This window comes from Schistocerca gregaria, chromosome 3 (assembly GCF_023897955.1).
Source record: "Schistocerca gregaria isolate iqSchGreg1 chromosome 3, iqSchGreg1.2, whole genome shotgun sequence".
NCBI lineage: Eukaryota > Metazoa > Arthropoda > Insecta > Orthoptera > Acrididae > Schistocerca > Schistocerca gregaria.
The window spans coordinates 730,224,655-730,252,105 of NC_064922.1; positions in this window are offsets into that span (position 1 = coordinate 730,224,655).

Consider the following 27,451-nt stretch of genomic DNA (forward strand, 5'->3'; position numbering starts at 1 on the left):
TATGGGCGCAATAACTATTCTCTACTTTCAGCTGCGACTTTGCCCCGTAATGCAATGGGAACAGTTCTGGCCCGGCAAAAATCCGGCTAAGCATTGTCTTTCAGAGTAATATCTGCAACTGAATTGTTAGGTTTGCCTAAACCTGCAGAAAATAGTTCGGTTAGTTCCTTTAGCAAGCTGCTACATTGTCTTTAGCGTAGAATGCAGACACTTACAACACACTCTCCTCAATGTTAAAGCCAAACAAGTCAAAAGAATGAACAAATGTTTCTCACACTCGCTTGACTGTGGCACTGTAAAGGTCATTGTTCGCTTATGTGAGCGATACACAGCAGGCAAAGTACTTATTCCGAGCCGGCCGCCGTGGTCTCGCGGTTCTAGGCGCGCAGTCCGGAACCATGCGATTGCTGTGGTCGCAGGTTCGAATCCTGCCTCGGGCATGGATGTGTGTGGTGTCCTTAGGTTAGTTCGGTTTAGGTAGTTTTAAGTTCTAGGGGACTAATGACCACAGCAGGTGAGTCCCATAGTGCTCAGAGCCATTTGAACCATTTTTGAACTTATTCCGAGAACAGCAATGTTTTGTCCATTATCTACAGTCAGTTGTGTGCTAGTTTTAGACAGGCGTGGTGAGCAAACAGTTCATATATGGGACGATTGAGCAATGTGACAGAGGCACCCGTGTCCTACTGAAATTTCACGTTTCCCACAAATAAGTAAATAAACAAAAAATTGGTTTGACACATGTCACTGGCGAAGCAGCACGCTTGCTAGTTTCAGACTTGGAATATGCTGCATTAATAACATGGGCCTTGTGACGAAGGTATTGTGAGTGTTGAATTCTTATGTTTGTTCCGTTGCAAACAAACGGATTACGCATGACCTTTCCCACCACGAGCGTAACACTGAGCTTGTCAGGAGGGGCAGTCTTGGCATTAGTGCCATGTATAACAGCGAGGGCAAGACTTAATTCTGTATGCCTGAGTAGCGGTCTGCTTAGCGAACTGCATATGTGGTGTTGAAGGTTGTTTACTTGACGTGGCTAGCGCACACTGTCAGTGCACAATGCGGTGATCACAACTACGGGACTCAACCCGACAAATAGCTGTCTGCGAATTTGTATGAGCCGACAAGGAATCCAATATCTGCACTGCCTGCTGAAATGATTGCTTGAACTGTTTTGAGGTCGGTTCTCTGACTTTGATATTGTACACATTGTACACGATCACATCACGCACCACAATAATTGAATATAAAGAATTGTAAGGAAATGTTAATTTGCATTTTCTTGGAATGCCTTGAAAATCTGTTACGCACTCGCGATACACTTGTGCTCACCGTTTCTTGCAATTAAAGAATTTATACCTAGCTGCTACCACATTAACTTCTTGGCCATAATAGTGAGTCCATCACTGTGTCGTACGACAGTTCACTTGGAGTGGCGTTAGGAAAGAGTTTTTGAAATAATCTGAACACTGCACTTCCTACTGTGAATAATATATAGGGAGGTATCTGGGACGTTCTGAGCTACCATATGTGCACTGACCTGGTGCAATCTCTCGAGCCATTCCCCGCCTTGTTCACTTCACTGTCGGAAAGGTGGGTAGAGCAGCTGTAGTAGGCGGTGCTTGTTCTGTCGGACGCGCAGCGTTGGTGAGTAGCTGCTGTACAATGTTGAGCAGGGTAGAAATCTGGTTCGTCTGAAATTGAAAGAACTGTATCAGCTGTGTGGCTTCGAATACTTGAGGCAGCGGCGCCTGACCAAGGGGCGTTACAGGTGGGATGGGCAAATTGGAAGACAAATGCAGAAAATATACAAGGCAAGCAAAGTAAAGAACGACAAAATTAATGAGACTTTCTGGAACGCCCACCTGAAGACACTGATTACCAAAAACGACAAGACACTGTTCAAGAAAATCGAGCGCCCCTACAAAGTAAAGACGAGAGAGAATTAAGGCACCTACACAATTTACACAAAACACAGAAGTCCTTGGCACGTAGTTAGGTTGTATGACTCGTCGCCAGTTGTGGGTAACATCAGTAGTTTTGTTTTTAGAACGCAAATTGACAAGTAAGCACTTGACATGGATCATTACAATTTGTTCTGCGAGTGATGTCCACTGATGTCGGTGTACGGAGCCTATCTGAGCTGCTGGGGCGTTAAAAAAAATGGAAAAAGAGATGGGAGCCCCTCGACGCCCACACCTGCATGATGGCATACTCAAACTCTCTACTGCCATCTCTGCATAAGGGTTGAAAGTCGAACGCAACCTAGCGGTTTCAAGGGCAGAGGTGAAAAAGTGCTAAGGCAAGCGCCAAGGGAAGAAAGCATCTCGATTGTTAGGTCGGGTAGTAAGAGCAGTAGCGGACGTCTTGCTGAATGCGACAGGTCATGCAAAGATGGGCTGAGTTAGAAGCGGGTATCATGCAAGCGGGTACCGTGTCAAGCCATATGTTCGTCATAAGAGATCAATCCGTGACGGTGCTGCAGCACGGTGCACTGCGGTTTAGGCTATGAGAGCCCCTTGCCGCGCTGCGTCAGTGGTGACTTGGCGCGGGGGAAGGCCTAGGTCGCTCATCGGTGTCTGGTGGGCGAGCGTCGTAACCAAGCGCTCGGATATGTGTGGTCGCATAGCGGCACCACTCCTCGCTCGTTGGCCCCGCCGATAGGCTCAGTGAGGCCCGCGGCTGAGTCCTCCCTGTATAGCGGACGAGGTAGCCGGTGACCTTGAGCTTCCTGATCGCTCTGGTAGCCCACTCGTCGGTGGAGAGCTGCTCGGAACCGATGCGGCTTCCGTCTTCTTCTTCAGTGTGTCCAGTGTGTGAGCCGCGGTGTGTCCTTCCGCCGGTTGCTCCGTTAGGGGAGCGGCGGCAGGCGCCTTCTCTTCGCCTGCAGCGTCCGCACGCGCCATCTGCGAGCACAATTTTCGCATTTGGCTGCATGCCTTCTCCGTCTCCGCAGTCACGGTGGCCTTAAAAGCTGCCCTTCCTGCGTCCATGGCAGCTTTGAAGGTCGCAATCGCCTCCTCCGCCGCGGCCGCCAGCAAGGCGCGCACCTCATACACTTACGGCGCCTGCTGCACTGCCGCCGCCGGCACAGGTCGGTGGGCCACGGAGATCGGTGAGAGCTCCCAAATATTTTTAGAAATTTGTGAAGGCATTTCTGGGTCGCTTCTTGTCGAAGTGTGCACAAGATCGCTTAAGAGAATTAGTTTATAATCCTGTATCCTAAAAACCAAAGAAAGGAGACCTGCACAACTACTTTGAAAAATACTTCAACAAAACCGCGACACCAGGATAAACCCATCTCTTCGAGCGAAGAAATAATAAATTACCGATCGCTGTATGAGAGAAACTCTTCTACGTCCCTGATACGGACCAGGAAATGTTTATGGTCAAGCTGACTCGCTCGATCTTATCCAAGAGGATGCGAAGCAGTTGCTAAAACAACTACAATAAAGACAGCCCCCAGAAGTACTCATAAGAACGGTCAAAAGAGAGATAAAAATAATTGTATGTTAAATAACAGTAATCAACCAAACGGACATGTACATCAGGAAAATGCGGAATGAAGATAGTTATAATGTCCAATTCCAACACAAAAAATAAGCATGTGATGAACGACGCTCGACAAAGAATAGGTCCTGTAAACTGGCAGTCGAATCCACCGTGGAATAGAAACCTCCTGCAAATAATGTCAATGTAAAACCATTGCCATCTCCTAACAAGCAACGACAGTGGACGCCGTCACAATCGAGATGCCGTCACAAATGTAGCAGTAATTTCATAGAGTTAGGATCGTTGAGGCTGTTAATGATCTCTAGCCCAGCACGTGACAAGTGCTAAACTCCGCACGAACCATGTTGACATCTCCACATCTCATGTGATCTCTCCACATATGGTCGTGTTGGACCTGGAGGAGAAATTGTGCGCTGTTACACGCTAATGTGATCAGCGGAACACTGAATTGATGCAAGCTGCGACTAACGAAACTACTCATGCAACGCCCCTAAATATCAGTATTGACGCTGGTGGAGGTTTATTACTGATGGATTAAGACTTATGCAGAGGAATAAAACAGGTACATGAGGTACTATCACTGCCGGTGTAGAACCACAAAATTGTCAGAGACGTATGTGAACAAAGCAATGAACCCAGAACAAGTTGCAGGCCGTTACACAAGTGTAAAACGAAGCAATTAAATGCTCATTCATAGTTGTAAGGAATTTAGTGGTTCCCTGTATCCTGGGATGGGAATCTTTGAGAGAAAATGTAAAGCAGACATATCTTGGGATGCCTGTTCATTAAGGAACAAAGGTAGAATTTCAGAACTGGCAACAAGAAAGACAGCCACCCTGTGCAGACAGTGTTGTAAGAGGTTAAACGTTACTTACGTGCAGCCAAAGTTATTGCACACTGCCTGGGAGTATATGCAGGAACTTGTAGATGTAGGAACAGTGAGAATCAGATAGCCGTCATTAAACAGAACGTCTACACTAGATCACCAAGTCGAATTATCTCGACGAAAGCCAGCAGCACTAATGAGCACACCTGCTCAAACTTTATGGAGTAGTATTCCCGGAGAAACAGGGCGTACTAAAACGATACACTTATGACATGCAAGTTAAACTGCGTGAGACACATTGCTGAGCACCCTCCCCTGTCCCTTAGAGCAAGAAACAAGTTGTATCCAAACATGTACAACACACAATATAGTGGGGGATAATAGAGACCTCCATATCCCCTTGTAGCAGCCTGCTGGTCACAGTCCCCAAGTCGGATTCGCTCTATGCTTGAAGCACATGATGTAAACAAGACAACCATTCTAGTGTGAACATGAACAGCAAATGTGCAGGAGCAAATTCGTAAGTTCGCGGGAGTGAGACTTCCTGCCAGCTTGGACTTAAAGCGCTTGTTCTGGCAGGTCTTATAATCCGAAATCTGTCGAAAATACACTGTCTTTATCTTTACTGGTTGCAGCTACCAGTTTAGAGATTTCCCCTTTGGGCTCAACGTGATCTCCTGAGTTTTCATTGCAACCTTGAACACTGTAACTAGTCAGGACCAGCTGGACAGGGTAACGCTCTCTGTGGATGACATGCTTAAAGCAAGGAAGTCGTGGGCAAAGCACCTAGAAACGAGAAGTCGTATTCTCCAGAGATTTGTTGAGACATGTGTCACAGTGAAACTTAAAATGTCAAAATTCGTACGGAGGAAACAAAGTTCTTAGAATACGTTATCACACCTATCGCGATCATGCCTAACCGAAAGAAGCTGGACACGATAAGATGTGTACCTTGTCTCACGACAAAGAAGCAACTAACAACTTGGGGCTGGCTTTATTTTTCAGATGCTTTATGGAGGTACATATGTTAATCAACAATGAACTTCTGAACCCGTTAAGGAAAAATACTCTGTGGTATTGCTCACAGGAATGCAAAATTGCATATGACAACATCAGGCAAGCACTAGTCATTTCCGAGCTACTGCCCTATCCCAATATGATTGAACCCTCTTACCTTGCCACTGTTACAAACAGAAGTAAAGGTCGTCAGATTTGCTAGCCATGTTTTATTTGGCTGTGATAGTGCTTACACAGCCACAGAACTGGAAATTTTAGTAGAAATTTGGGCATGAAAGAAATACCACTATGGTGTCTATGTCAGGCTTCTAGAGGTTCTTTGTGATCATCAAGCCCTCAGCTTCATTTTGATATGTCGATTATTCATGGTAGACTGATGCAGTGGGTATTAGCATTGAAAGATTATGGTTTTGAAATAAGTCATGTGAAGGGTAAGGACAACGCAGTGGCTGATGCATTGTCATGCCCACCACAGGGGTTACCAGAGTTAACAGAACTGGTTGAACAGCCAACTGAGTACAAATTTATTTTAGTACAAGAAGCAGGACGCAGACAAACACATCTGTGTACGTTTTAAAATATTAGGAACTTACAAGAAACAGATCCCCGTTGCAAAAGGATAAAACCCTTAGTAAAGAGTGATGTTGTCAGTGACCCGAGAAAAAGATATCACATACTAAAAGCCTCTTCCATAGCCAACAACTGGATGTAGGCAGTTGCTGTGTGTACATTACGGTAGAGTGCATAGACGTTATCTGGTACACACAACATATATTGGGGGCATTTTGCCATAAAGAAATGTATGAACACAATTGCGACATATTGTTATTTTCCCATCTCACGAGATTGGGTTTTGAAACTAATAAAAGCTGGTGTGATTTGTGAGAGGGCAAAGCCCACAAATTGTAGCACATTTAATAAGCAGCATTAGTTGTCACAGGACCCCTTGTGACAGCTAGGGTGGTGTGTGTGTGTGGGGGGGGGGGGGAGTTTACCAAATAATTAGTAGTTGTGTATGATGTATTTTCCAAGTTTATAAAAATCTATCCTCTCAGAAGCACCACCTGACCTTTCATAACAAGAATACTTGTGACTGATTACATTCCACAGGGGGAGAACCTGTCAGCTTTATGTCAGATAACGCCACCTATTTAAGAGGTAATAGATGGACTCCAAGCCAACCCAGTTGAACGAATCTTAATAGATGTTACCTGATTTGTTCTAACGCATTTGTCACTTAAGCGTACTAAATGGATACATTATGATTCGCTATTCGAAAACATGTGTAACAATCTGCCTCATGAGTCAACAGCCTTTAAACACGTCAAACACATGTCACCTGAACCTGAGTCGAATGAATTTATTAAACCATTATTACAGATAGCAAGACAGATGGTGACAGAGGAGAAGATTGAGCAAACTTTAATATCATTAGACAAACAAGTGCAAATCATAAATCACCAAGGTAACAAAAAGAAGAGGGCTATTCATGAGTAGGTCTACTGAGACCGTTACCTTGTCTTGCTAAGAACTCGCCCAAAAGCCTCCAGTAAAAAAAAGTCAGTAGAAAGTGACAATTGCTATACACAGGACCAAACTTGGTTCTAAGGATACCACATGAATGTTGTAATCAACTTGCAAATCCTAGAACTTTAACAGCGAAAGGATTATACCAGCCTGTGATTTGAAAATTTGTATTTTATTTTATTTTACACGTCCAGTTCCTTAGGGCCCAATTGAGGAGTAAATCTTCAAAGTCATGGACCATGAAATAACAACTTACAAGTAATAACAGGTACAACAAAATGCTTATGAAGGCAAAAAAGACAAGACTTAAGTTTATGTACACAGTCAACAATATAGCACATGAATCAACTTCCTTTTTCCAGAAACTCCTCGACAAAATAGAAGGAGTGACCCATGAGGACTCTTCAGTTTGGATTCGAAAGCGAGTGGGTCATTTCTAAGATCTTTGAACTCTTATGGTAGCAGTATATATACCACCTTTCTACACAACACTCAAGGAATTGCGATCCACATGCAGATTGGATTTCTGCCTAGTATTAATTGGGTGAAAGCTCCTAACTCCTCCAAATGATATGATGATGTTAGCAAGAAACAACAGTAAAGAACATGTATATTGAGAGGCCAATATCTGAATACTCAGGCTAACGAACAAGGATCAAAAAGATGTTTGTGAATTTACACCACTTCTTGCCCAAACGGCCCTTTTCTGAGCCGAATAAATCCTTTGGAAATTGGAAGAGTTACCCCAATATATAATACCATACATCACAAGCGAATTAAAATATGCAAGGTAGACTACTTTCTGTATCGAAGTATCACTTACTTTAGATACCGTTCGAATACTAAAAATTTGAACAAAATCCTGAATGTGAGCTTTCCACGACAGTTTACTATATACCTGAACTCCTAGAAATTTGAACTGTTCAGTTTGAATAATCAGATGTCCAGTCTGTGAAATTAAAACGTCGAGTTTTGTTGGTTTGCGTGTTAGAAACTGTAAAAACTGAGTCTTGCTATGATTTAGCGCTAGTCCTGTTTTAAACTTGTGTCAGAACTGCACTATCTGGTACAGTGCCACTGTTCCACTCAACATCTTATACTTGCAAGCTAATGAAATCAGCAAACAAACATATTTTAGAATCACCTGTAGTACTAGAGGGTATATCATTTACATAAATAAATGCTCTGAACTCTGTCCTCCCCACTTGACTAAGCGCCACTCAGACCCCACATCATAGCCATTCCCAACACTGTTGATTATGACCTTCTGCTGTCTGTTGTTAAAGTAAGAGGTGAAACGACTGTGAGCTACTCCCTGTATTCCCTAATGGCCCAACATCTGAAGTAATATTTCGTGATAAACACAGTCATATGTATTACTCAAATTAGAAAGAGATGCCTAGCGTTCGAAACCTTCAGTTTAATCCATCCTGTACCTCACACAGAAAAGAGACTGTTTCATTGTCGGTTGTTCACCCACTTCCAAAACCTAACTGTAGATTTGATAGCAAGTTATATGAAACACAATATCAATTATCATCATATTCACAGCGTTTATAATAATTTTAACAAACGCTGGAAGTCCTCAGTCTTCAGTGATTTAACTATTGACTCAATCTCTCCCTTGTTTGTATCACAGAGAAGTATTTAAGATTCATTTTAGAAATTAAGTTGTTATTTAATTCACCAGCAACGGTCATAAAGTGATTGTAAATAATGTAGATATATAAATTATCAGTAACAGTTATATTTTTATTAGGAACTGACTTTATACCATCGACCCTGTGGTGCTGACCAGATACTTCCTTTATGAATGACCATACGGTTTTAAGTTTGTCCTGTGAATTAACTGCTTTGTTTAAGTGCCTCTCACTCTTTCCCTCTTGATAATATTTTAAGCACCTTACAATACTTTTTGTAATAGACTACTGTAGTTTGTTTGTGAGTACTTCTAACATTTTTATATAATTCCCATGTTGATCTACACCAAATCCTTATCCTGCTAGTCAGCCACCCAGACTTCCGTTTGCTGTCAGTACCCTGTTTACAACAGTCTAAAGGATGGGAACTTTGAAAGATCATTAGAAAATAGTTAAGGAAATTATTATTTTTGTCATCTGTGTTATCCACACTATAAACAATCTGACACTCTCGCTCCTTAACGAGGTTTATAGAATTGTCTGTTGCATTGGATTAGATATTCTACATAGTTTGTAATTATACATAACAACTGTTTGAGTAGAAAAACCTTTTAGTGTTAAAATTTGTGTGTCATGGTCTGAAAGGCAATTCACCCTTTGAGCAACAGAATGCCCAGCTAATAATGGACAATGAATGAAATCATAGTCCATGGCTCTACTACTAATTCTCTGCATCCTGGCTGAAAAAAAACAGTATGAATCATATCATGTGAATTTAGATCTTCCCACATCCTTTATCTTGCACAATCACATACAAAATGTTTACTGAAGTCATCACATACAACTAACATTTGGTACTTCCTGGAAAGTAAACCAGGAACCCCCTCTAGCTTGAGCACAAACGCTCTGAAGTCATAGTTATGGGACTTATAAACAACAGCAATTCAGCAATTAGAAGTTTTGTTTTCCTTAATTCAACTCTCACTGCACAACATTCAAATACCTGTTCTGTGCCATACCATTATACGTCTACTGACTCAAATGGAATATTATTTTTTATATACATGGTCACTCTCCCATTTCCCAAAGAACTCCTTGAAAAACATTCAGGTAATCAGATACCTGGTAGATGAAGACACTGATTAAATTACCTAAGTGGTACTCCGATATAGCAATAGTGTCAGAGTCAACATCTGTAAGTAGTTCACTAACCTTATCTAAAATACCTCTGATATTTTGACGAAATATGCTAATTTCGTCACCATATGGACACATTACCTACACTGAAGGTGATTCCCTTGTTAGAAGAGTTTCCTTTTGCCAGCCTCCGCTTTCCACTTCTTTTGAGGTGCAGACCATGCCTAGCGAAACCCTGTTGATAGACTCAACTTGCACCACTTCAATGTGAGCCGTGCCTTCTCCCATTGGTGCCTTCTCCAGCCCTATATTAACAAACCTAACAGATGCATTAAGATGAGGCCGAACATGACGCTGAAACAGTAGCGCGAAGTGCATATTAGCTGTAGAGTTTGAGGAGCTATCTTTACCAGGTCACCACCTACACCTTACTGCCCATCCTTATGAAGACTTTTCCCAGCTCCACCAACAGTCACTACCTGACACTGTTTCGTAGATTCCTACGTTCCCCTATGTTAACAGTCACCTGAGCCAACCCACACTATGCTTCAAAATGCTGGTGACCTGGTACATAATCCCCAACGCTTCCTGCAACTGCTTGCCCTCACCTCTGCCATGTGAACCACATAGAAGCCGAATCCTCTTCTTTCTATTACAGTTTACAAATGACTTAGACTCCCTAACTACTGAGGACTGCTGCATGTTCACTGCACCTACAGCTATAAGAGGCTCCGCTTTACTCAACTCTGATAGTTGGTCAAATTGTAAGTAGGGTGTTCAGGTTTACATGTTGGTAACGCCACGTAGTGCTCTCTATGAAAATCGCTGAGTGCACTGTGTGCAGTCTGTGGCTTGTTGGACTCATTGTTGGCATATTTGCTAGTGTGGTGCTGGGCAGTTGGATGTGAACAGCCTATAGCGTTGGGCTGTCGGAGGTGAACTGCCAGCAGTGCAGCAGTGGTGGATGTGAGGAGAGAGATGCCAGAGTTTTGAGAGGTTACTATGAGAAATTGCAAAAAGGTGGGAATTTAAGGAGAAGGGACCTGGATAAACTGACTAAACAAGAGGTTGTACAGAGTTTCAGGGACAGTATAAGGGAACATTTGACAGGAATGGAGGAACGAAATACAGTAGAAGACGAATGGGTAGCTATGAGGGATGAAGTAGTGGAGGCAGTAGAGGATCAAGTAGGTAAAAAGACGAGGGCTCGTAGAAATCCTTGGGTAACAGAAGAAATATTGAATTTAATTGATGAAAGGAGAAAATATAAAACTGCAGTAAATGAAGCAGGCCAAAAGGAATACAAACGTCTCAAAGATGAGATCGACAGGAAGTGCAAAATGGCTAAGCAGACATGGAAAGAGAACAAGTGTAAGGATGTAAGATAGATACAGCCAACATAAGTATATAGAGAGTCTATACAAGGGCGATGTACTTGAGGACAATATTATGGAAATTGAAGACGATGTAGGTGAAGATGAAATGGGAGATACGATACTGCATGGAAAGTTTGACAGAGCACAGAAAGACCTGAGTCGAAACAAGGCCCTGGTAGTAGACAATATTCCATTAGAACTATTGACGGCTTTGGGAGAGCCAGTCCTGACAAAACTCTACCATCTGGCGCGCAAGATGTACGAGACAGGCGAAATACCCTCAGACTTAAAGAAGAATGTAATAATTCCAATCCCAAAAAAGCAGGCGTTGACAGATGCGAAAATTACAGAACTATCAGTTTAATAAGCCACAGCGGCAAAATACTAACTCGAATTCTTTACAGACGAATGAATAAACTGGTAGAAGCCGACCTTGGGGAAGATAAGTTTGGATTCCATAGAAATGTAGGAACTTGTGAGGCAGTACTGACCTTACGACTTATATTAGAAGAAAGATTAAGGAAAGGCAAACCTACTGTTCTAGCATTTGTAGACTTAGAGAATGCTTTTGACAATGTTGACTGGAATACTCTCTATCAAACTCTAAAGGTGGCAGGGGTAAAATACAGGGAGCGAAAGGCTATTTACAATTTGTACAGAAACCAGATGGCAGTTATAAGTGTCGAGGGGCATGAATCGGAAGCAGTGGTTGGGAAGGGAGTGAGACAGGGTTGTAGCCTCTCCCCGATGTTATTCAATCCGTATATTGAGCAAGCTGTAAAGGAGACAAAAGAAAAATTTGTAGTTGGTATTTACATCCAGGGAGAAGAAATAAAAACTTTGAGGTTCGTCGATGACATCGTAATTCTGTCAGAGACCGCAAAGGACTTGGAAGAGCAGTTGAACGGAATGGACAGTAACTTTACAGGAGGATATAAGATGAACATCAACAAAAATAAAACAAGGATAATGGAATGTAGACGAATTAAGTCGGGTGATGCTGAGGGAATTAGATTAGGAAATGTGACACTTAAAGTAGTAAAGGAGTTTTGCTATTTTGGGAGCAAAATAACTGATGATGGTCGAAGTAGAGAGGATATAAAATGTAAACTGGCAATGGCAAGGAAAGCGTTTCTGAAGAAGAGAAATTTGTTAATATCGAGTATAGATTTAAGTGTCAGGAAATCGTTTCTGAAAGTATTTGTATGGAGTATAGCCATGTAAGGAAGTGAAACGTGGGCAATAAATAGTTTGGACAAGAATAGAAGCTTTCGATCTGTGGTGCTATTGAAAAATGTTGAAGATTAGCTGGGTAGATCACGTAACTAATGAGGAGGTATTGAATAGGACTGAGGAGAAGAGAAATTTGTGGAACAACTTGACTAGAAGAAGGGATCAGTTGGTAGGACATGCCCTGAGGCATCAAGGGATCACAAATTTAACATTGGAGGGCAGCGTGGAGGATAAAAATCGTAGAGGGAGACCAAGAGGTGAATATACTAAGCAGATCCGGAAGTATGTAGGTTGCAGTAGGTACTGGGAGATAAAGGAGCTTGCACAGGATAGATTAGCATGGGGAGCTGCATCAAACCAGTCTCAGGACTGAAGACGACAACAACAACAAACTATGAGTGGACGATCTGGACGTGTGTCCGTCGGAAAAATGAAATTAGTAAGACTGGATGTCATGAACTGCTATATATATATTATTTCTTTTGAACACTATTCAGGTAAATACATTGTTTGTTCTCTATCAAACTCTTCTACTTGTAACTATGCCTAACAGTAGTTAGTGCCTTCCGTAGTTAGAATCTTTTATTTAGCTGGCAGTATTGGCGCTCGCTGTACTACAGTAGTTCAGCTAATGAAGATTTTTGTGAGGTAAGTGATTCATGAAGGGTATAGGTTATTGTTGATCAGGGCTACTCTTCTGTAGGGATTGTTGAAAGTCAGATTGCGTTGCACTGAAGTGTTGTGTGTCAGTTTAGAAATGATCAGAATAAGTAAAGAGAAAACTATTAGAGTAAGTTCAGTTTCACTCAGCTGTTCCAGTTTTTTTTAAAAAAACGTTGAAGTTTTCCAGCACTGTCATTCTTTACATACAAAGGGGAAGTTTCAAAATTTATTGGTTGTACGCTAATTACAATTGTCCGAATATCTCCTCCTCCTAGCTGCCTTCTTACCAACTGCTAGTTCCTATTCCCAGCGGCCTGCATCCTCCTCATTCTGTGTAGGTCATTCATTCTGCCTTGTAACTGCACGTTAAGGGTACTGATCGTACGCTCACGCTCTTCTATAAACTTATTTCTGCTACACATTCTGCAGTTCAATGAGAGGAATCCGCTAGAATGCCCACTGACTTCCCCGCTTCTTTCCCCCAATGAAAATCGTTTGAACAAATCTCACACCATAACCTGTAATTCAAAACTTACGTCAAGCCCCACACTTCTCTCACGTAGTAAAATTTTAACAATTACTGAAAACACTAAATGACTAAGTTGCGTAAGTTCAGTTACAACACCAGAGGTATTTTAAGAACTAACAACAGTCATATCGAATTTCGTTATATACTAAGATAGCAACTACTCTTGTTAATACTACTAAACCATAACAAATACCAATATCACAAAAACTTCACTCCATTTCTTATTCAAAGACAACAATTCAAGTGACCACTTGAACACTCAACGAAATGAAACACAGTGAAAGAAGTTTTATTCAAATATTTTACTACAAACAATAGAAACGTCAGCTGAAAACTGCTGTACCAAATTCAGTAAATGACATCAACGCACATATAACTCTAAAAAATAAAGTGGGAGCTCGTTTCCGAAAGTTTATTAAACTGTTATTTCGCCAGAAACGGCAAGAGTCATCGTTGAAAAATACTAAATGTAATACGTGAATAACAATGCACAAACAACTTGGTCAGAACTTAGCCTTAGAACCGCTAGAGTAGCAACTGCATGTCGCAAAATCTAAAGAACTGCTCAGACCTTAATAAACGACTTAAGCATACTCACCACTCGACTCAATAACACAAAAACAAAGACTGATAGGAATAAAATCCCACTCATAAGTTATTTTTACAGCAAATATTAACACCAGTAATTTTTTAGTAAATACACTCCTGGAAATTGAAATAAGAACACCGTGAATTCATTGTCCCAGGAAGGGGATACTTTATTGACACATTCCTGGGGTCAGATACATCACATGATCACACTGACAGAACCACAGGCACATAGACACAGGCAACAGAGCATGCACAACTAAGGACCCTAAGTGAAGGTCAGCAGTTTACATAAGAGTAACCAAACATATTAAATAAAACAGAACATTTGCACATACTGACATTTCTATAAAAAAGATATTCACGCAATTTCCAATTATGTACAGTAAGTTCTGTTTCCCTCCAAATGTGACAAAGAATATAAACCACATATATACTACATTGCAAAGAATCAAACCAAAGTTTTTACAAAGAAAGGAGTATACAACTTTGTGTTATCGATTCAATCAAACAACATTCACAGAAACCCACCGATGTAACATTAAATAAAACAAAAGGCAAAATAAATCAGTAGGGCATTAGAGCTATGGTGTTACAAGCTGTACGTGAATATCCTGTACCAAAATCTGTGAAGGAACTGCAGTCGTTGTTAGGAGTCGCAAACTACTACCGAACGTTCGTAAAAGGATTTGAAGATATTGCTAGACCATTGACACAACTTTTCAAAAATGGTATTAAATTTGTGTGGTCAGAAGACTGCCAGCATGCTTTGAGAAGCCAAAAGAAACTTAACATCGAGTCCTATCTTGGTACTTTCATATTTTAATATAGAATTTTTTGTATTATGCGATTCATCAAATCACGTTGTCACAAGCGGTAGAAGTCATAGAACATCCGGCAGATTACGCATCAAGATAAATTTTGCAGAAAGAAATTATTCCACAATCGAGAAAGAGGTGTTAAGTTTTAATTATTGAATCATAATTTTGAAATGTCATGTTTACGCTAAAATTTTAGACTAATATCAGATCATGCGAAATTAAAATAGTGGTTATTGTTGGAGAATCCTTCTAGTAGGTCGGCACGATGTGCAGTAAGAGTAGGTGAATTTCATTTTGAAGTCACGCATAAACGTGGGAAGAAGCACCGAAATACAGATGCCTTAATTACAAATGTAGGAGTATTGTGCATAGTATGTATAAGGAACAGTAAATTGCACAGAGAGCAGATGACGAATTTAAGCAGTATTTAAGCGGCCACAGTTTTGTATGCAGGGTAGTTTGCTAAGCAACGAAATCAAGTTAGGATCATTGGCAGTGGTACCAGCAAATCAAAGGAACAGAGCGCTACAAGAAGCACATGATCACATATTAGCTGTTCATGGGGTTGCAGATATACCAACAGAAGAGTAGCAGAAAGGCATTGATGGAAGAATGGGCACACGGACACGGATGTGCAGAATTGCATACATTCGGCCCAGAGATCGGATTTGTGTGTAACAAAAGTACCACTGCACAAGTTACCTGAAGCATTAGCAGCATTCGAGCTTTTGGCGACTGATGCTTTAGGTACATTCAATAAAACACGTGTGAAGAAAAAGTACATACACTAAAAGATCATTTTTCAAGTTACCTAAAATGATCGCGATGTCAAAGCAGCAGCCAGCAGCAGTGGCACAAGCGCTTGTCAACAGTTGGATACTGAATTATGGAGCGTCTGAAACAACAGGAACAGACCAGGGAAGGAACTTCGTGAGACCTATTCATGCTGAAGCGCAGAGAAGGCAAGCTAACGCGCGACTAATGATGTCCATCGGGGTGGAGGCGTTACGGAACCAGAATATGAAAGGACACATGCTGTTTGCCAAGCATGAAGACGGAGTTTGTAATAATACAACGGAGGGTAAAAAAAATGGTTCTAACGGTTCTGAGCACTATGGGACTTAACTTCTGAGGTCATCAGTCCCCTAGAACGTAGAACTACTTGAACCTAACTAACCTAGGGACATCACACACATCCATGCCTGAGGCAGGATTCGAACCTGCGACCGTAGCGGTCGCGCGGTTCCAAACTGAAGTGCCTAGAACCGCTCGGCCACTCAGGCCGGCCCACGGAGGGTAAATCACAATCTGTCCGAATACGGTAACACATTAGGGGCAGGATTCTCATGCAGTGAATTGGCTAGTGGGACAGAAGGAGACAAGAGAATGCAATAAAGAAGCGATAGAGTCCGCATTGTACTTTCCACAGGTCGAGGCACATTGGTTGTACACTATCTTTGACAAGATGGTAGTAGTGACAAGTTTTTTCGAGCAAGGGAAGCTGACGTCAGCAAACAGGCTACAGTTAATCAGAGCGGTTTGTTATTAAATGGAACACCGTGCAAGGTAATGGGAACAGCCTCCCATCCGCTCGCTGAGATTTCAGGGCTAACTCACCTGAATGTTTAACAGCATCATTTTTAATGGCCAGGGCAGCCCATGCAAGTGCTATCTGCCGCAAATTTAACCAGCTTATTTCCAACTCTAGGGCCGGAATCAACGCAGTCTACAAACACTCGTCTAAAACATCAGGAGGGACGAGAGTCCCTGGAAATCTTATTACAACAAGAAAATTTATGCCAGGAAAATCACTAGCACAAAGACAGTACATTGGCTATTGTCATATTAATCACTGCAACGGCACTTGCCCTGCACAGCATAGTCCTTGTTTTGTACGTAAAAGACGAAGCACAAGAGTGAGTTTGGACCCAGCCTTCATTCAGATTCCAGCGGATTGGATACTCCGAGGAGAAGAGAGATGAACTCACGAGTAGTAGTATTAAGAACAATCGATTAATTTTGGTTTGTAAGTTGATAGTAGAGAGTTACAAATTATTGTGCAAGAAACACAGTAATGAAAAAAGTTCCAAGATGTTTCAGTGGAGTTACAGGATAAGGGCCCCTGCAGAAACGTGTAACATAAATGATAGGTTTAAGGAAACCCACCGTTAGAATAATTCTTAAGAGGCGAAATTGGGCTAGGAGTGCAAGTCACCAAGAACTCATGAGTAAATGACAGTTTCGTCGAACCGAGGGACTGGGTCTTGCAAAGCAGAACCTACTGGGCTTGGTACAACAACAGCCAAAGCTGCAGTTATCTAGCGCAAGGATGGAAGCCTCTCCTCACTCACTACTAAAGAAGTGTTTAAAGTAACTGCCTTAAACCCTAAACGGACATAGTTTGGAGCGTGGCGGCCATTCGTGTACTAAGTTATTCTCTCCGCTGAATCACGGCTTACACCACGAGTCTGTGACACCCGGAGCGACATCCTGGAATGTAGTGCTGGGTGTGCTCTTCGACAATGGGCAGTGCAGTCGTAACGGTCGCAGCCAGAGACGCCACTGAGAGAGGAATTCGCGAGACGCAATGCTCTTTGCTGGTGTCAGCAATGCCAGACGTCTATTGTTTCACACGAAAGTGGATGCCTCCACCTTCCTGCTCGTGGTGTACTACAGTCAAGGACTAGAAGAAAGAAGTTAAGTGAACAAATGCACTGTCGTCCTCTTCGTCTTACTCCTCCTCCCTCTCTCTCTTTCTGTTCATCTCTTCCTCCTGCATCTCTTCTGAAGACCTCCTCCTGTCCAGGTCCTCCAGGCCCCTCTAACCATCGCCTCTGGCCCTTCCCTGAATACGCAACCTCCTCCTAGTCTCATCTTCTCCAACCCTATCTTCCCATCGATCTCCTCCCCCCTTTTCCTGTCCATCTGCTCCTCCCCTCTCTGTACTCTTTCTATCATTCACCACCTTATTTGCCCTCTCAGTTCATCCCCTCCTGCCTTTCCTTCCACTCATCTCCCTATCTGTCTCTCCCTGTCCCCACCCTCCCTCTCTCTATGTCCATCACCTGCCCTTTCTCCCTCAAGCTTTCCTCTGTCATATCCAGTCACTAATACAGCCCCAACAAACAGGCCGACACTGCTGCTACAACATGCCAGTTGTTCCAGGCGGCCTAAACGTTGGTGGCTTGAAAAACTTTTTTGTCCGTAATGTGTAGTTCACCCTGCAAAGGCAGACAGACTATCTCTCACAGAATGCCTGTCTTACAGGGCAGTATATGTGGCAAACACTCAGAAAACTGACATTAATCCGTATCTTTCATTTGGAGCTAGCAGTTAATAAATCGCATACCCCTGATGCTCTCGGGCTCGGGGGGCGGGGGGGGGGGGGGGGGGAAGGGAAGGGGGGGAGGAGGGAGAGCGGACTGGGAGAAATGGGGGGGGGGGGAGGGAATCTGAAGGATCATACTGCGATGTCGTGCAACTTATGCATGAGACATATGAGATGAACACTCAAATCACGTTCGACAGGTTTAATGCTCTAAGCATTGCGGCATCATTTCCATGAAAATATAATTCACCTAAAAGGAACTGAGATAGACTTGGCTTATGTTCGAAAGTGTGTACTAGGTGGTTGGTGTTACAGCGACTAGTGTGTAGTCTAGGCATTTTTAACAGCCATCATTCTCCAATTTTTTGTTATGTTCAATTTATGTAATTGCTGTGAGCTATTTATGAATGAAATCGCTGTGAATGTCTGGGGCAAAATTCTACCGTTTCTTCAGGAATGAGTTATATTAATTGTTTCTGAATGCATGTTGGAGTTCTAATTGCGTAGATGGAACTTTATGTATCCTTGCTACTTTGGTGATTCATACATCGTGTGGATTGATGACGAATGCATGGCTAGTTAGAACCCGCAGAAACGGTCGCATTACTTTTAGGTAACATTTTTACTTGCATCATGTTGAAATAATCTCGGGTCATCAGCCTAGTGGTGGCGTTGACTAGTCGCAACTTTTCGATGAGTTTCGATCCCATCGTCTTCAAGGAAAGCGTCCGTTAAGTCTCTATCTGGAATGCCGTATTACCACACGAGCAGTCTCCGAATCATCTATGAATGTCGAAGTAATTGCATTAGGACGTTTGCAGGAACAGATGACATAGTTTCTTAATGAGGCAGCAGAAACATCACCGAATGAACTACGAGACTTCGACAGAAAAGCTCAACATTAAATAAAGCAAGTATGAAGAACATTTCCCCTAAAACCGGAATTAGTATCTTTCCAAGAAACAGCCTTAACGACAATGAACAACTTTAGTTATCTGAAATGTCTTAGAGAGAGCCATTATTGAAGGGAATATATTTCCTGTTAGTCACTACTGTTTTCAATCCAAAGACATACAGTACAACAATCTTCAACAAAAATTAGATGTGTTACTATACTTAATTCATTTCAGTTGCAGAAATTCCAGAGCTGTTAAAGGATGGACTGTCAGAATAGGTGCTGAAAAGTTTCGAAAATTTTTCTGCAGTCTAAATAGTCACTTTGCATTCAACGGACGATAGCCGATTCAAGGAAAGACGACTGAGGAATGCACTGGACCACTTTTTATTTAATTGTGTAATTTATGTAGCTACTGAAGAAAGACTCTCAGAGAGCACAGGTCAAAGAAAACTTTTCCGCTTAATGAGTTGTGAACAGCAATATGAACATGGCAACTACTCGCGCACCGCCGTAGGCTCTGCCAGCGAGAGACTCACGGAGCCGAGGCGGAAACGAAGCTCTCAAACCACCTCCGGCTGTCATACCCACGCTAAGAGCCGCCGGGCTCTGCAGCGCGCAGCCAGTGATGTGTTTACCGTGAACGTCTTCCAAGCACTCTCGTTATACCAGCTGTCGAATCGAAGTTATGGACTTGCTGTCTCTTGGGCTGTGTAGTGGAGCTAATGCTGAGACTATAGACAGAATGCATAAAGGTTAAACTAGATAGGTCTTCTGTCCGCTAAATTGTTAACATAGTTTTTGCATTCAGGGGAATCTGTGCAAGGGCTTTCCTTAATCATCATTCTTCTTAATTATTTGCTGGATTCCGCTGCGATTTCCTCCTTCTGTCGTGATCTCTCCACCGAAGAGTAAAACCTATTCGAGATGATTCACACGGTTTGTTGGATATATTCAAATATCTGCAATCCAGTACTGTTTTGGCCCTCTACAACAATCTACAGTGCCATGGTAATCATCATATGATGTCTTAACACATGAGGAATCAACCTACTCCATCTTCTAGTCTCCATGTGTTCCACATATTCCTTTCGTCGCTCATTTTCCATAGGACTTTCCCCTTTCGTATCTTGTTGGACCAAATCATTTTAAACATTCTACAGTAAAGGATCTAAACCGATTTGATTAGGTTTTTTCTTGTTTTCCATCAGTGACGCACATCTATACAATGCTGTACTCCAAACGTTAATTATAAGACATTTCTTGGTAAAACTGAGACCATCGTTTGTTTCTAGTAAACCTCTCTTGTCGAAGAATACTTTGTTTGTCCGTGGTAGACTACTTCTTATGTTCTCGCTACCTGGAGAATCTTATGTTGTATTTCTTCTACTGAAGCATATTTCCTTCACTTCGGCTTTTACAGGGACTTTAATTTCAGTCTTAAGCATGCTTCAACTCTCATTATGCTGCACGTCATCATTTTCGTCTTTTGTGTATTATCCTCTCTGTACTCTGTATTCTGTGCTCATTAGGATATTCATTTCGTTCATATGGTCGTATAACGTTGCCTCACAATCATTGGGGAAACAATGTTATTTGAGAATCTAATTATTCGCGTTCTTTCTCATAAAAGTTAATCCTATACCTGAAACTTTATTTCAGTTTCGTCGTTGTTCCTTAGATTTGAAGGTTGAAAAACAGGTGAGAGAACTGCGTCCTAAATTGTTGTTGTTGTTGTCTTCCGTCCTGAGACTGGTTTGATGCAGCTCTCCATGCTAATCTATCCTGTGCAAGCTTCTTCATCTGCCAGTACTTACTGCAACCTACATCCTTCTGAATCTGCTTAGTGTATTCATCTCTTGGTCTCCCTCTACGATTTTTACCCTCCACTCTGCCCTCGAATGCTAAATTTGTTATCCCTTGATGCCTCAGAACATGTCTTCCCAACCGGTCCCTTCCTCTTTGCAAGTTGTGCCACAAACGACCCTTCTCCCCAAATCTATTCAATACCTCCTCATTATATATGTGATCTACCCATCTAATCTTCAGCATTCTTCTGTAGCACCGCATTTCAAAAGCCTCTATTCTCTTCTTGTAAAAACTATTTATCGTCCCTGGTTCACTTCCATACATGGCTACACTCCATACAAATACTTTCAGAAACGACTTGCTCCCCAAATAGCAAAACTATTTTACTATTTTAAGTGTCTCATTTCCTAATCTAATTCCCTCAACACCACCCGACTTAATTCGACTAGATTCCATTATCCTCGTTTTGCTTTTGTTCGTGTTTATCTTATAGCCTCCTTTCAAGATGATATTCATTCCGTTCAACTTCTCTTCCAAGTCCTTTGCTGTCTCTGACAGAATTACAATTTCATCGGCGAACCTCAACGGTTTTATTTCTTCTCCATGGACTTTAATACCTACTCCGAATTTTTCTTTCGTTTCCTTTACTGCTTGCTTAATATACAGATTGAATAACATTGACGACAGGCTTCAACCCTGTCTCACTTCCTTCCCAACCGCTGCTTCCCTTTCATGCCCCTCGACTCTTATAACTGCCATCTGGTTTCTGTACAAATTGAAAATAGCCTTTCGCTCCCTGTATTTTACCCCTTCCACCTTTAGAATTTGAAAGATGGTATTCCAGTCAACATTGTCAAAAGCTTTCTCTAAGCCTACAAATGCTAGACATGTAGATTTGCCTTTTCTTATTGTATTTTCTAAGCTAAGTCTTAGGGTCAGTATTGCCTCACGTGTTCCGACATTTCTACGGAATCCAAGCTAATATTCACGGAGGTCGGCTTCTATCAGTTTTTCCATTCGTCTGTAAAGAATTCTCGTTAGTATTTTGCAGCTGTGACGTATTAAACCTATAGTTCGGTAATTTTCAAATCTGTCAACACGTGCTTTCTTTGGGATTGGAATTATTATATTCTTCTTGAAGTCTGAGGGTATTTCGCCTGTCTCTACCAGATGGTAGAGGTTTGTCAGGACTGGCTCTCCCAAGGTCGTCGGTAGTGCCAATGGAATATTGTCTACTCCCGGGGCCTTGTTTCGACTCAGGTCTTTCAGTGCCCTGTCAAACTCTTCACGCAGTATCGTATCTCCGATTTCATCTTCATCTACATCCTCTTCCATTTCCATAATATTGTCGTCAAGTACATCGCTCTTGTATAGACCCTCTATATACTCCTTCCACCTTTCTACTTTCCCTTCTCTGCTTAGAATTGGGTTTTCAGCTGAGCTCTGGATATTCATGCAAGTGGATCTCTATTCTCCAAAGGTCTCTTTAATTTTCCTGTAGGCTGTATCTACCTTACTCCTAGTGAGATAAGTCTCTACATCCTTACATTTGTCCTCTAGCCATCCCTGCTTAGCTATTTTGCACTTCCTTTCATTTTTGAAACGTTTGTATTCCCTTTTGCCTGCTTCATTTACTGCGTTTTTAGATTTTCTCCTTTCATCAATTAAATTCAATATTTCTTCTGTTACACAAGGATTTCTACTAGCCCTCGTCTTTTTTACCTACTTGATCCTCTGCTACCTTCACTATTTTATCCTCAGAGCTACTCATTCTTCTTCTACTGTATTTCTTTCCCCCATTCCTGTCAATTGTTCTCTTATGCTTTCCCGGAAACTCTGTACAACCTCTGGTTATTCACTTTCTCCAGGTCCCATCTCCTTAAATTCCCACCTTTTTGCAGTTTCTTCAGTTTTAATCTGCAGTTCATAATAGTTTGTGGTCAGAGTCCACGTCTGCTACTGGGAATGTATTACAATTTAAAATTTGGTTCCTAAATCTCTGTCTTACCATTATATAATCTATCTGATACCTTCTAGTATCTGAAGGATTCTTCCATGAATACAACCTTCTTTTATGATTCTTGAACCAAGTGTTAGCTATAATAAAGTTATGCTCTGTGCAAAATTCTACAAGATGGCTTCCTCTTTCATTTCTCTCTCCCAATTCATATTCACCCACTAAGTTTCCTTATCTCCCTTTTCCTACTCTCAAATTCCAGTCACCCATGACTATTAAATTTTCGTCTCCTTTCACTACCTGAATAACATCTTTTATCTCATCATACATTTTATCAATGTCTTCGTCATCTGCAGAGCTAGCTGGCATATAAACGTGTACTACTGTAGTAGGAATAGGCTTCGTGTCTATCTTGGCCACAGTAATGCGTTCACTATACTGTTGGTAGTAGCTTACCCGCATTCCGATTTTTTTTTTCATTATTAAACCTACGCCTGCATTACCCCTATTTGATTTTGATTTGTATAACCCTGTACTCACCTGACCAAAGGACTTGTTCTTGCTGCCACGGAACTTCACTGATTCCCACTATGTCTAACTTCAACCTATTCATTTCCCTTTTTAAATATTCTAATCTACATGACCGGTTACGGTATCTGTCATTCCACGCTCCATTCCGTAGAACGGCAGTTTTTTTTTTTTTTTTTCTCTCCTGATAACGACGCCGTCTTGGTTAGTCCCCGCCCGGAGATCTGAATGGGGGACTATTTTAGCTACGGAAGATTAATATCTTGTTTCGTTCGGAAACTTCTCTCTTGAACTCCAGTTCTTATTTCCCTCTCTTGGCTCTCCTATATTTAGTACACTTATACTGGTCCCTTCTTATAGCGCATAGGGGAGAGCGTTGTGCATTGGTACACGTTTCAGGCTCTGGATACTATCCATATCTCTAATAGAAGTGTGATATGTTTTCTGATGCCAACTTCAGTTTAAAGCACTCACTTTTAATGCGCTTTAGGGTTTTCATGAAAGAACAAAAGTTACTCCAGAAAGTAAATGTTTCTCCAAATGACAAAATATGCTCCAAGGTGCGACACCGTTATGTACCAAGGAACCAATGTTTATTAAAATACGAAAGCGTTGCCATCTATAAAACCTGGTGAGTCGTATGTATAATAGTTTGTCTGTTACATTATTACTCTACTACACACCAAACATCAGTAAATGAAATCAAATTACCTAAGAGTGTTTGTCAAAAAGCAGTTGCAGTAACAGTTATCTGAAATTCATTCTATGGAAACTAACATCTATTGCCTTTTCAAGACAGTTAAAATTGTTGAGACACAAGAATTTCAGTTCATTTGCGAGTACCACATGTTCCAAGGTAAAAGACATTCTTCTGTGGAATGAGACATCATCATATACAATCTGTTACATAAACAGTTTTAGAAATATACAGAATTTCATTTGCTATAAAATTTATTACCTGAAGCATTAACAATATATTCCTAATGGCTTTTTATATTATATTTTATTCCAACCGAACAGGCTTCTGAAGTCCTAATGGCACCCAACGACCGCCGCTGTCATACTCGGCCGAAAGACATCACCGGATGCACATTGTGTTTGCACAGCGCTCTCGCAGCCGTTGTCAGTTTTCATGAGGCGCTACTGCGCGGTCAAGTAGCTTCTCAATTTGCCTCACCATGCTGAGTGAACCCCGGTAGGTCAATAGCACATGGGTGACCGAATTGTTAGCCATTCAGTGTCAATCACGCCTGAGCGTACTTAACTTTGGTCATCTCGCGAGAACCGCTGTCCCATGACGCGGTCGTTAAAGCTGTAAAATGTACCTTTCAGCACTTACATTTGCAGAACGCGGAATTTTTACAAATTCCGCACAAAATACCTCATTTCGAACTGCAAAAATTGGCTGAAATTGCTTACGGCCTTTCCTCCACATGATTCAGAAAGTCAGTCACTTGACTGAAGTACCGTCCACAAAACATCGTATTTTCTTGAGTAGACTATCCTCCACGTACAACACGTTCCGATATCTATCTTTCTGTGAATTTCGTCGGTTCTTTCGTTGTCGAGTGTTTTTTCTAAGTGACACTTCCTTTGAAGGAGTCTCTAATTTTCTTGCAACTTGCCTCAGTTATCAGGGGCAATGTCAGAACTGCCTCCCTAGTGCCTAGAATTACAAACTTGTATTTCGTCTATTGTGACACCTAGATCGATTAACCACACAGCGTTCTATCATACTCAATGGACAATAATTTACGTATCTAGAGAACAAAGAAGGCTCTCTCGTGAGAGGAAGTGAGGGAAATAATAACACAGACGAACGAAAGAATAATAACGGACTGATACCTGACAGTTCAACCACCATCTGGTAACTAACGACCTAGCCACATGCATAAATATGGTCATAATATTACACGAAGTCGATACTGCCCTTGGAAGAGAGGAAACAACCTTACCAGCGACCCCGTTTGTCTGTCACAAGCTCGCCCTTGTGACAGTAAAGAGGTGGCTGATTTTGTACGGCATGTGATCCAGCTCTCCCACCACGGTGCGTTGACCCCAACTGCGCTGTATCAAATTTCGCGAAGAAATATGCCAGTCCGGTCATAATAGCGCAGCCAATTACTTAACAGTTGCTCTGCTGGAAATGTGTTATTTCGATCACAAACCTTAAGTGGATAGCAGGCCCACCATTTATGGCACGACTGCAGAGGACTAATCAGTGGGGCCCAAGTTGAATGAGAACATAGTCTCGCTGTTGATAAAAGATCAAGACCGTTATAGCCTGCAGATTCGGTGACCTGCTATCTAGGTCCATATTTTAATAGGTCGTCACTGTAATCAGTAAAAGTGTGAATACTTTCTGATTAATATTTTAAAGGTTAGTGTCCCTGCCCCCCAGCTTTCTGTTACCGTTTTCCAGATTTGTCCTCGGTCACTGTCTTCATATTATTTGCAACTACATTTCACTTGAGTAGTTAATGGTCATTGTGATGTCTCTTAAGAAAATAGATTTTGTTTATATTAGGGGTAGGGCCTAGCTATGCTACGTAAAACTTCTTTGTTCTTTAATCAAGTAAACTAACCCGTTTAAGCCGATATTGTGAAACGTAGATATCCTAAGAAAGACACCAGCGATATGTCTTTGAAATCAGAGCTTTCCTGATGTACAGCAAGAAAATGTAAAGTTATTTTGGTTGGTTTTTGAGCGCTGTCTCACTTTGGTCTTGTCTTCCATCTTCAGCGCTGCAGGGCTGGCCTGTACTGTATGTGTCTGCTCTTGTACAATTTAAGCAAGACGAAAACGTATTTAATTTACTGTAATATTATGCGCATTACATGTATTTCTTTGCTAGTTTTTGAATATTCAACGGCCTGAACAAGAGGGTAGGAAACGAACTGTTGAGAGACGAGATGAAAGAACGTGTACCATGTTCAGCCATTAATTTGTCCTAGGACAGAGTACAGAACGGCACTGAGATACCTCACCGGTCATTTAAAGTAATTTATAGCAAAAATCTACGCCGAGACTGGTTCGGTCATTGGTCTCCAATCAACAACGTTGTCGTTGGTCTATACCAGTAAGATATAGGCCCTGCTGTGCTATTATAACCGATGGTGGTAGAAAAAGGGTTTAATATTCCCATTCTGCTTTTATGTAATTAATCCCATGTTTGCCACGTTTTACTACTACAGAGAGTGCTTTTCTTCTTTTCTGGAAGTAGAGCCTACCCTGCACTTCCATACTTTACCTGATTAGATTCCTTCTCATTTTTTAAACAGAACATTCCAAAAGTTTTATCTGAGGTTTAAAGGCTACTACTTTATGACCTTATGTTAATTTAATTTTCATCATGAAAGTGGCAATTTTAATTATATGCAAATTCAGGATGTCGCTTGTTTCATTGTAACATCCTGATAACGTAGCTCAATATAACCATTTCCGTTGCCTGTCTGCAACTCTGATGTTTCTGTCAGAAAGCCCAAATGTTGCCTGAAGCTTCTTCTGCTGCCGAAGACATCTTCGTCTAATCCCTGTTCATATTCATTTTCGTCCATTTCTGTACCCAAACCATCAGAGTCTAGTTTATGTCCAAAATATTGTTTTACTCCTATGTAAGTTATTCTAGTAATTAGTCAGAAGCATGACAAGTTCAGAGTGACAGTCCAATAGCTTTAACAGCTATCCGATGCTGTTTTCGTTAGATGTGTTGTAAAAATGCCTCTCTGCTACTTTGAAGGTAATGTAGCTATTTCCAAAATTGACGCAATACAGCAGAAATTCATTAGCAGGTCTAACTTCGACGTTTTACTTCACTTAAATGATTTATGCCTTTCGTACAGCCTCACACATTCACCAAATCTGTGACGGAGAAATGAAAGGTAGAAATTGTAGTCTGTCCTGGAGATGGTCGGAGGTATGATCGGTTTCCTTCCGATACATTTCACGATCTTCACATGTTTCTAATATTTCTAATTATATTCATTACTCCTGTATCGGACAGCAATTTTATAACATGAGAACTCCGTCCATATGTTAAAGTTATTACGTTGTTGATGGA